The sequence below is a fragment of the Panthera tigris genome, chromosome D4 (assembly GCF_018350195.1).
Source record: "Panthera tigris isolate Pti1 chromosome D4, P.tigris_Pti1_mat1.1, whole genome shotgun sequence".
Lineage (NCBI taxonomy): Eukaryota > Metazoa > Chordata > Mammalia > Carnivora > Felidae > Panthera > Panthera tigris.
This window is the reverse complement of record NC_056672.1, coordinates 6,588,710-6,600,740: the sequence shown is the minus strand read 5'-3', so window position 1 is coordinate 6,600,740 and position 12,031 is coordinate 6,588,710. Positions and strand designations below refer to the sequence as shown.

At 39.6% G+C, this 12,031-nt stretch overlaps 1 pseudogene; it reads left to right on the top strand.

Annotated features, from left to right (window-relative positions):
* The first annotated feature begins 8,302 nt into the window (after window positions 1-8,302).
* LOC102956718 lies at window positions 8,303-9,432 on the top strand (annotated as a pseudogene).
* Window positions 9,433-12,031: the final 2,599 nt, after the last annotated feature.

Genomic DNA, 12,031 nt, shown 5'->3' with positions numbered 1-12,031 from the left:
GAGATTTACAAACTTTATTAATTTTTTCGAAGAACCAGGTTCTGTTTTCATTGATCTGTTCTATTGTTTTTGAAGTTTCTGTATCATTTATTTCAGCTCGAATCTTTATTATTTTCTTCCTTTTGATGTCTGTAGGCTTCATTTGTTGTTCTTTTTCTAGCTCCTTTAGGTGTAAGGTTAGGTTGCTTGAGATTTTTCTTGTTTCTTGAGGTAGGCCTGTGTTGCTATACTTCCCCTCTTAGGACTGCTTTTGCTGCATCCCAAAGATTTTGGAACATTGTGTTTTCATTTTCATTTGTTTCCATGTAATTTTTTTTATTTCTTCTTTGATTTCTTGGTTGACCCATTCATTGTTTAGTAGCATGCTATTTAACCCCCATGTACTTGTGGTCTTTCCAAATTTTTCTTGTGGTTGACTCCTAGTTTCATAGCGCTGTGGTCCCAAAAGGTGCATGGTATGATTTCAATCTTTTTGTGTTTTTTGAAGCCTATTTTGTGACTAATATGTGATCTATTCTGGAGAATATTCCATGTGCACTTTGAAAGAATGTATATTCTACTGTTTTAGGATGGAATGTTCTGCATATATCTGTTAAGTCCATCTGGCCCAGTGTGTCATTAAAAGCCATTGTTCCTTTGTTTATTTTCTGTTTAGATGATCTTTCAATTGATATAAGTGTTGTGCTAAATCCCCCTACTATTATTGTATTACTAATGATTAGTTCCTTTACATTAGTTATTGTTTTATACATCTGGGTGCTTTCATGTTGGGTTCATAAATATTTATAATTGTTAGATCTTCTTGTTGGACTGTCCCTTTTATGATTATATAATGTCCTTCTTTGTTGCTTTTTATAGTCTTTGTTTTAAAGTCCATTTTGTCTGATGTAAGTATTGTTACTCTGGCTTTCTTTTGATAACCATTTGCATGATACATGTTTTCTTTTTCTAAAGTTTTTGTTTAAATTCCAGGTAAATGTTTCTCCATCTCCTCACTTTCAATCTACAGGTGTCTTTATGTTTAAAATGAGTCTCTTGTAAGAAGCATACAGACGGATCTTGTTTTTTTTATACATTCTGACACCTTACATCTTTTTTTTTTTTAACCATGTTTATTTATTTATTTTTAGTTTACATCCAAGTTAGTTACCATATGGTGCAACAATGATTTCAGGAGTAGATTCCTTAATGCCCCTTACCAATTTAGCCCATACCCACTCCCACAGCCCCTCCAGTAACCCTCTGTTTGTTCTCTATATTTAAGAGTCTCTTATGTTTTGTCCCCCTCCCTGTTTTTATATTATTTTTGCTTCCCTTCCCTTTTATTCATCTGTTTTGATCTTAAAGTCCTCATATGAGTGAAGTCATATGATATTTGTCTTTCTCTAATGGACTAATTTTGCTTAGCATAATACCCTCTAGTTCCATCCATGTAGTTGCAAATGGCAAGATTTCATTCTTTTTGATTGCCGAGTAACACTCCATTGTATATATATGCCACATCTTCTTTATCCATTCATCCATCAATGGACATGTGGGCTCTTTCCATACTTTGGCTATTGTCGATAGTGCTGCTATAAACATGGGGGTGCATGTGTCCCTTCAAAGCAGCATACCTGTATCCCTTGGATAAATACCTAGTAGTGCAATTGCTGGGTCATAGGGTAGTTCTATTTTTAATTTTTTGAGGAATCTCCATACTGTTTTCCAGAGTGACTGCACCAGTTTGCATTCCTACCAGCAGTGCAAAAAAGATTCTCTTTCTCTGCATCCTCGCCAATGTCTGTTGCCTGAGTTGTTAATGTTAGCCATTCTGACAGGGGTGATGGGGTATCTCATCGTAGTTTTGATTTGTATTTCCCTGATGATGAGTGATGTTGAGAATTTTTTCATGTGTCAGTTGGCCATCTAAATGTCTTCTTTGGAGAAGTGTCTATTCATGTCTTTTGCCCATTTCTTCACTGGATTATTTGTTTTCTGGGTGTTGAGTTTGATAAGTTGTTTATCAATTTTGGATACTAACCCTTTATCTGATATGTCATTTGCAAATATCTCCTCCCATTCCGTTGTTTGCCTTTTAGTTTTGCTGCTTGTGTCCTTCACTGTGCAGAAATTTTTATTTTGATGAAGTCCCAATAGTTCATTTTTGCTTTTGTTTCCCTTGCCTCTGGAGACGTGTTGAGTAAGAAGTTGCTGCGGCCAAGATCAAAGAAGTTTTTGCTTGCTTTCTCCTTGAGGATTTTGATGGCTTCCTGTAAATTTTGGTCTTTCATCCATTTTGAGTTTATTTTTGTGTGGTGTAAGAAAGTGGTCCAGGTTCTTTCTTCTGCATGTCGCTGTCCAGTTTTCCCTGCACCACTTGCTGAAGAGACAGACTGCCTTTACTCTATTGGATATTCTTTCCTGCTTTGTCAAAGATTAGTTGACCATACGTCTGTGGGTCCATTTCTCGGTTCTCTATTCTGTTCCATTCATCTGAGTGTCTGTTTTTGTGTCAGTACCATACTGTCTTGGTGATTACAGCTTTGTAATACAGCTTGAAGTCCTGGATGGTGATGCCTCCTGCTTTGGTTTTCTTTTTCAAGATTGCTTTGGCTATTCGGGGTCTTTTCTGGTTCCATACAAATTTTAGGATTGTTTGTTCTAGTTTGAGGAATGCTCATGTTATTTTGATAGGGATGGCATTGAATATGTAGATTGCTTTGGGTAGTGTTAACATTTAACAATAATTTGTTCTTCCTATCTAAAAGCATGGAATATTTTTCCATTTTTTTGTGTCTTCTTCAATTTCTTTCATAAGCTTTCTATAGTTTTCAGTGTATAGATTTTTCACCTCTTTCGTTAGATTTATTCCTAGTTTTTTATGGTTTTTGGTGCAATTTTAAATGGGATCGATTCCTTGATTTCTCTTTCTGTTGCTTCATTTTGGTGTATAGGCATGCAACCAATTTCTGTGCATTGATTTTATATCCTGCGACTTTGCTGAATTCATAGATCAGTTCTAGCAGTTTTTTGGTGGAATCTTTTGGGTTTTGCATATAGAGTATCATGTCATCACAAAGAGTGAAAGTTTGACCTCCTCCTGGCCAGTTTGGATGCCTGTTATTTCTTTGTGTTGTCTGATGGCTAAGCTAAGACTTCCAATACTAGGTTGAATGACAGTGGTGAGAGTGGACATCCCTGTCTTGTTCCTGACTTTAGTGGGGAAAGCTTTCAGTTTTTCCCCATTGAGGATGTTAGCACTGGGTCTTTCATATATGGCTTTTATGATCGCAAGGTATGATCCTTCTATCCCTACTTTCTTGAGGGCTTTTATCAAGAAAGGATACTGTATTTTGTTAAATGCTTTCTCTGCATCTATTGAGAGGATCAGGTGGTTCTTGTCCTTTCTTTTATTGATGTGATGAATCACAACGATTGTTTTGCAGATATTGAACCAGCCCTGCATCCCAGGTATAAACCCCACTTGGTTGTGGTGAATAATTTTTTTAATGTATTGTTGGATCTGGTTGGCTAATATCTTGTTGAGGATTTTTGCATCCATGTTCATCAGGGAAGTTGGTCTATACTTCTCCCCTAAATCTTTTGATTGGAGCGTTTAGTCCATTTACAAATTAATCATTGATAGATATGTATTTATTGTCATTTTATTACTTGTTTTGTCATTGTTTTTGAAGATTTTCTCTGATATTTTCTTGTCTTTATCACTTTGGTCTCTCCTTTGCACTCAGAGTCCCCTTTTTAGTATAGGTGCTGCCGAAGCAAGCACTCAGAGTCCCCTTTAATATTTCTTGCAGGGCTTGTTTAGTGGTCATGAACACACTCAATTGTTGCTTGTCTGGGAAACTATCTCTCCTTTTATTCTGAATGATAGCCTTGCTGGATAGAGTATTCTTGGCTGTAGATTTTTCCCATTCAGCACTTTGATTATATCATGCCACTCCCTTCTGGCTTGCCAAGTTTCTACTGAGAAATCTCCAGCTTGTCTTATGGATTTTTCCCTTATAAGTTAAAGATTTCTTTTGTCATATTGCTTTTAGGATTTTTCTTTATTTCTATATTTTGCAGAATTAACTATAATATGTCTTGGTTTTGGCCTGTTTTTGTTGATTTTAATGGGAGTTCTCTGTGCTTCCCTGGATCTGGATGTCTGTTTCCTTCCCCAGATTAGGTAAATTTTCAGATATTATTTCCTGAAATAAATTGTCTGCCCCCTTTTCTCTCTCCTCTTCTTCTGAGACTCCTATAATATGAATGTTATTACATTTGATTGAGTCACTGAGTTCCTTGGATCTATTCTTATGTTGCAAAATTATTATTTCTCTCTTTTGCTCAGCTTTATTATTTTCCATTATTTTGTCTTCTAAGTAACTAATTCTTTCCTCTACTGTTCGTTGAATCAAGCCTGTTTCCAGTCTCGTTTATTGCGTTCTTTGTCGTTGATTGATTCTTTTTTTTAACTCCTTTATCTTTGTGGTAAGGGTCTCACTGATGTCTTCTATTCTTTTCTCAAGCCCATTGAGTATCCTTATGATTGTTGCTTTAAACACTCCTTCAGGCATGTTACCTATATCTATTTTACTTAGATCTCTGGCTTTATCTTGTTCTTTCATTTGGGATAATTCCTCCATCTCTGCATTTTGTCTAAGTCTCTGCCTTCCACTTTGTGTTAGAAAAGCCAGTTATACCTCCCACTCCTGAATGTAATGGTCTTATGAAGAATAGGTCAAGTAGTGCCCAGGTGCTTCAGGGAGTTTCTCTGGTGTGTGCTGCATGTTTTGGCTGCTCTATCTTTCAGGCCAGTCATCTGCAGAGGCTCTCCTTGCCTGCTGTGGGCAGTGTTTGGTCCCTGGACTGAATGTGGTGAGGTTAAATAGGTGTTCTCTTGTCTGCTTGTGAAATGAGACCTGATACCACCTCCACCAGAACTGAAGCCCTGAAGAGCTCTCTGGTCAGAAGATGTGGTATGGGCAGGGGGTTGTGCTGGTCTTCTAGGGTAGGGGCCCACTGTGCTGGGACTGAGGCAGTGTTGACTGAGAGTGAATAATCTACCCACTGTGTGCCCCAGGCATTTTTCAGATGCTGTTTCCACATTGTCTGCTCCTGGGTTCTTTGTCTGCCTTCTCTCCAGGAACAGGGAAGTGCCCTCCAGGCTCTATCCCAGCCAAGTTCAGTGACCTTTAAAAGTCAGCCTTTATTTGTAACAATGTGGATGAAGCTAGAATATATTATGCTAATTGAAATAAGTCAATCAGAGAAAGACAAATACCATATGATTTCACTCATATGTAGAGTTTAAGAGACAAAACAGATGAATATATAGGAAGGGGAAGGAAGAAAAGAGAAGAGAGGAAAACAAACCACAAGAGTCTCTTAATTATAGAGAACAAACTGAGGGTTAATGGAGGCAGGTGGGTAGGAGATGGGCTAGATGGACGATGGGTACTAAGGAGGGCACTTGCTGTGATGAGCACTGGTGTTGTATGTAAGTGTTGAATCACTGAATTCTACTCCTGGAACCAAGATTACACTGAATGTTGGCTAACTAAAATTTAAATTAAAAAAAAAAACACACACACACACAAAAAAAACCCTCCAGGCTGTAGGCCCCACTGGTTACAAGAACGCACAAAATTCAGCCCCTCTCATTTTCCAAGCCAATGGCTTTGGGCAAGTGTTCTCCTTGTCTGTTTCTGTGTGTACTTCTCTCTCTTTCTCTCACCCTTCTCCACAACCATGGCTCCCTCCTCTCTGCAGCAATAGTGATCCAATTCTCTCCTGAAGCAGTTCTCCACACTTCTTACCTTCTTCAATGTGGCCTCTTCTCTCTCTTTAGTTGTGGAGTTTTGTTCCATCAGCCTTCAGGTCAATTCTGGGGTCTTTAGGATGATTGATAGTTATCTAGCTGTGTTTGTGGGACAAGACATGCAAGGAGCCTTCTATTCCATTGCCATCTTGAAAATCGAGTTGTTTTCTTAAGAGCATGAAAGTGCATCTAATTTATAACACAAAGCAAAATGTTTTAAAATGATCTCTGCCATCCATCTTTTATTTCCCTACACGTACTGCCACAATATTAAATAAAATTTTCTTCTTTTTGTTCATCCTTCAAGGCATTTGGGCCTCACTTGTCTTTCATCTTTCCCCCTTCCCTCTCTTCTCTGCACATCTGTTTATTTTGAAAGTCACTCTGAGCTCTTAGGCTATTTCTTTTCTTTTCACTTCACCCGTATCATGGATTTCCTACAACAGTGGTTCTTAAACTTTTACATACATCAGAGTCATCTGGAAGTCTTGTTAAAACACAAGTGACTGGGCCTCATCTCCATAATTTTATACAGGAGTTTTGAGTTTGGGCTTAAGTATTTCCATTTCTGACAAGTCAGGCAGTGCTGATACTGCTGGTCCAGGGACCACATTTGGAGAATCACTGCTCTACAACCTAGGAGCATCTGGAGCTGTTCCAGCAAACAAGAGTCTGTCCCTGGGTAGGAGCCTTTGTTATATACTATATGTAAATAATATTACCTGATTCCTTAAGAATTTAATGAATCAGTTTCCATCATCATATTTATATTCTTTAAATAGGGTTGTGTACAGCCTCTGCCTTAAAAAGAGAAGAATAAAGGAAATAGTATTTATTGCTTGATTGCCTATTCAGGAGACTGTAGAGTGTGGTTGGCTCTGAGGCCAGACCATCTAGGGTTCAGTCCTGGTTTTGCAGGATTTAACGAAGTCCCTAGGAAGGTTAGTATTTGTGCCTCAGTTTCTTACTTTTGAAACGAAGATAACGAAATGAACCACTTCACGGAGTTGTTGTGAGGCTCAAGTGATTTAATACATAAAAAGCCCTTGACGGATGACTGGTGTGTTGCAAGCACTCTGATGTCACCTATTATTATTATCAGGATTTTGTTGAGTGTTTTTTATTTGTTATCTCATTATAACTTAAAATCAGTGCTCAAAGGTAAGCACCCCTATTATTCTCATAGGGAAGATTAGGAAACAGAAGTTCAGAAAGGTTGAATAACTGATCAAGGTCCCCCAGGACTTTTACCAGAGTAAAAATCTCTGGTCTTTGTATGTCATCAGTATTTTCCCAAAGGAATCATTTTTCCCATAAGAAAAATGGTATAAGGCTGCTCATTTCAGAAGTATATTTGAATGTGATTGAATAATTACTTGCTTGGTTAGATGGTTGGTGAATTTTATGATCTAGCATTATTATGTCTACTTTAAGTATATTAAAGACAAAGGAAGACAAGGAGAGGTAGAACAGTGGCTGTATAACATACATACTCTGCGAGGTACCTGTCACATAAGAGGTGTTTAGTAAATATTTGTTGAACTATTGGAATTAATGTGATTTGGAATTAAAATCACCTAAAATTAAAGATTCATAATATCCAGAGTTAGTGAGATTATAGAGAAATGGGCATGATATGCTACTCTGAGATTTTTGAAAGTCAATTTGGCAATAGCCCCCCAAATTTAAATATGTATTTCCTTTGGCCCAGACAGTCTCTGTCTATCCTAGGGAATACTTTTGTGCCCATGAAATGTATATATAATGATGTGCAAATTTAGCACTGCTTTCAATTGTGAAAATTACAAACCTAAATGTTGATAAATGCTGGAATTTTTGAATAAATTATAAGTCACCTATTTCATTGGACCCTGTATAAGAGTTAAAAGGCGTGAAGGAAAGCAATACATATTGAATGAAAGATCTCCAATATGTGATAAGTGAAAAAATGGTAACAGAAAAACGGGTAGAATTATCCATTTTATTTATGGGGCTCAAAACTACATCTGTAGGAGGTATGTAGCAGAAAAAAGTCTGAAAAGTTACACACCAGACAGTCATCAATGGTTACCTCTGGCAAGTGAAGAGGGCTAGGGGAAGAGGACCAAGGGGAACTTCTACTTTGTACACTATACAGTGTGTATTATTTGGATTATCCACAAGTAGTATGTATGAACATTTACTTATGAGATCAAAACAGAAAAAAGAAGCTTGTTCAACAAATGTAGTTAGCTCTTTGATATGGATAATAGATAATAGAATAATAAGAATAATAGATGAGTAATTCTTTTTTTTTTTTAAGTTTATTTATTTATTCTGAAAGAGAGAGAGAGAGTTAGGGGGAGGGGCAGACAGAGAGGGAGAGAGAGAATCCCAAGTGGGATCCATGCTGTCAGTGCAAAGCCTGATGTCAGGGCTCAATCCCATGAACCATGAGATCATGACCTGAGCTGAAATCAAGAGTTGGATGCTCAAATGACTGAGCCACCCAGGAACATGCCCAAGGATAGAGTCAGGGCAGTACAAACGCTACAGAATCTTGAGTGAGGAAGATACCAACTATGCCATTAACTCACGAACATGGTCAAACTCAGTGGGAAACCACTACAGGTGAACAAGGCTCACAAGAACCTGGATTTTGGGGCTAACATTTTCGTTGGCAATTTGGACCCAGAGATTTGTGAGAAGCTGCTTTATGATAACTTCTAGCACCTTTGGAGTGATCTTGCAAACCCCTAAGATTATGTGGGATGCTGACACAGGCAACTCGGAAGATTATGCCGTTATTAGTTTTGCTTCATTTGATGCTTTGGATGCAGCTGTTGAGGCCATGAAGGGCAGTATCTCTGTAACCACCCAATCACTGTGTTCTATGGCTTCAAAAAGGACTCCAAGTGTAAGCACTGTAGCTCAGTATCCAAACAACTTCTGGCAACCCAGAACCCACTTTCCCAGGCTGACTGCCTTCATCAGCTGTTGGCAGATGCATCCCACTCTCCTCACCCCCACCCCACCCCCCAATTCTGTGGTATCATCACTGGGGCCTGGGCTTCCTCCACCAGGCATGCCCCTTCCTCAGTCCCTCCCACCCCCATTGCTGCCCCCTGGAGCCCTTCCACCTGGGATACCCCCAACCATACCCTCACCACCTATGCTTCCTGGGGCTGGAGGACAAGGCCCACCATCAGCAAGAACCCCAGAGGCCGGACATCCTGGATACAGACACTCTTATCCTCACCCATTTCCACCAGGTGGGATGCCTCATCCAGGGATGTCTCAGATGCAACTGGCCCACCATACTCTCATGGCTTAGAATAACCCCCATGCTGGGCCCCAGGCTCTGGGAGGCAGCCACCACCCGACTGTCCCCTGGAATGCCTCATCCAGAACCTCCTCCAATGGACATGTCCCTCCAGTGATCTCTGTTTGGATCTCCCATGGATCACCTGGGTCTTTGCGTCCACATGGATACACTGGGCCTCCTCCACTCATGCCCCTTCGTGGATATGCTGGGCTGCCAAGACCCCCTCGCATGGCTACCAGTGGGGGCCCCTCCCTCCACCCAGACCCACCTCCCGGCCTCCAGTTCCCCTCATGGCCCACTTCCAGGCCATTTTCCTCAGTAATTTCTCATTCTCTTGCCTCCTGTTCTATGGTCCCAATATCTTTCTCAATTCCTTGGACCAATCAGAATTGCTGTAACTTACTAGGGCTAAGGCACTAATTCCTCTCAGGACATTTTTTAGTGTAATTTTTTTTTCACAAGAGGTTTTATTTTATTTTTTTCTGTGTTGCTCCTAAATGTTTTGCAAATGCACAGAGAAAATAAAACTAAACTCCTTGTTTAAAAAAGACAAGTAAGTACTGGGGCATCTGGGTAGCTCTGTTGGTTGAGTCCACCTCTTTTTCTTTTTCTTTTTTTTTCTAATGTGCATTTATTTTTGAGAGAGAGAGAGAGAGACAGAGACAGAGCATGAGTGGGGGAGGGGAATAGAGAGGGAGATAAAGAATCTGAAGCAGTCTCCAGGCTCTGAGCTGTCAGCACAGAGCCTGATGCAGGGCTTGAACTCACCAACTGCGAGATCATGACCTGAGCCAAAGTCAGATGCTTAACTGACTGAGCTACCCAGGTGCCCCAAGTATTTAACTCTTGATTTTGGCTCAGGTCATGATCTCATGAGTTCAAGTCCTGCTTCGAGCTCTGCGCTGACAATGCGGAGCCTGCTTGGGATTCTCTCTCCCTCTCTCTATGCCCCTCCCTGCTCTTGCTGTCTCTGTCTCTGTCTCTGTCTCTCTCAAAATAAATAAATAAATAAATAAATAAATAAATAAATAAATAACTTTAAAAAAAATACTTCATAGTCATTCAATTACAATAATCTCAACAAAAGTCCAGAATGACATTGGTGGTTTTTTTTTTTTTAAATGTTTATTTATTTATTTTTGAGAGGGAGAGAGAGAGCAAGCATGCAAGTTGGGGGGAGGGGCAGAGAGGGAGAGATAGAATCCCAAGCAGGCTCCACGCTGTCAGCACAGAGCCCTGATGTGGGGCTCGAACCCACAAACCGTGAGATCATGACCTGAGCCGAAATCGAGAGGGCACTTAACCGACTGAACCACCCAGGCACCCCTAGGGTGTATTTTTTTAAGAAAACAAATTTCAAGTCAGCAAATTCAGGCATATACCACTGTGATGGGTGTCAGGTCTAAAAGAGAAATGAGAAGATAAAAATGTGGAGAAAGTAAGACCACCCTAAAGCAGGTGCTCCCTCAGCACCAGCTGCCTCTGCTGGGAGGAAAATGCTGGCTTTCCCTTTGGCCAACTCTCATCATGGAGAGATAGAGAGGTGCAGCCTCCAAACCTCAGAAAGAGAAGGCATCGAGAGAGAGACTGGGCGTGAGGAGGGGTCTGCTTGTTGAGCAAATACACTCAAGGACAAATTGTAAACATTGGGGGTATGCAGTCTTGTAGGGTTAGAAGTTGAGAACTGTTGTATGTAGCATCCTCTGGTCCAGCTGTGTATTTCATAGGTAAAATTGAAATACACAGTGTTTAAACACAACAGTATGATGCTTGAATATCACATTAGATCTTCTTTTGATCAGTAACGTAGCTAAAGTGGATTGACCATTGCAATTACTATAGATATGGCCCAGAACATTCACAAAACTCAGTTAAAGACAAAGTTGGGTGAAGCAAGGGAGAAAAGAAAACCCAACAGCCCTGAGAGGGAGTGATGATAGGGAGGAGGCGGTGAAGGTGATGAAAATTTCCCTGCAGGAAATAGCCACCATACTCAAGGGCAGCTTATTTCTGGCTAACCTATGGGTTCTATGTAATGTCTCAGATTGTAACTAATACCTTCTATAGTTATTCTTGGCTTCATAATTGAAGATAGACTTGCAAATTTGTGAGTAAATTGGATTTTTAAAGGACATACGTCTTCTCTGTCATAATTTGAGAGGTTTTTTTTTTTTTTTTTCTTTTCTTTTCTCATCAGCATGCTATATATCTGTCTTCCTTCAGGTTATTTCACTGCAAGTAGTCTGATGGAAGTAAATCTAGCTTAAGTAAAAAGGACAAATTTGTCATAAGGAAATATTTTCAAGATACCAAATACAGGAAGTTTCTTTGGGCCTTATAAGGAAGAGGAAACTGAAACATTATGAGGACTCATTCTTGGTATGTTCTCTTTTTCTCTTTCCTCTCTTACATCTGCATTACTCTTTTTTCCCCACAGCAAACTAACTTTCTGTGCAGCTCCACGTACAGGGAGAAAGATAGTAACACCACAATAGCAGATTTAATGTTAGAGCATGAGTGGCTTCAAGTGAACAGAAAAGTCTGAGCAACTGTCTTTGAATCCCAGTTTGGGCTTCCCCAAGAGGGGGACCCTGATTGGCTCAGCTTGATTCATGTGACAACTCATGGTGCAATTAAGAAGCCTGGTGGGTTGGGGGAGGGTCATGAAGAATAACACCGGCTAGAGGTTGGCTGGCTGCTCTGGGTGAAGTAAGGCCATTCCTAGAGAAAGAGGGCAGAATCCATAATCTTTATAAATAAGAACTTTATAAATAAGTCTGTAATCTTTATAAATAAACTAACAATTATGACAGGGAGATTTCTGTTTTTTAAGAGTGAATCATGGTATGAATCCTTTTATAAAGTTTTTAGTGGATTTGTAACTATACCTCTATTTTGAATACAAAATTTTTGCAAAGTAG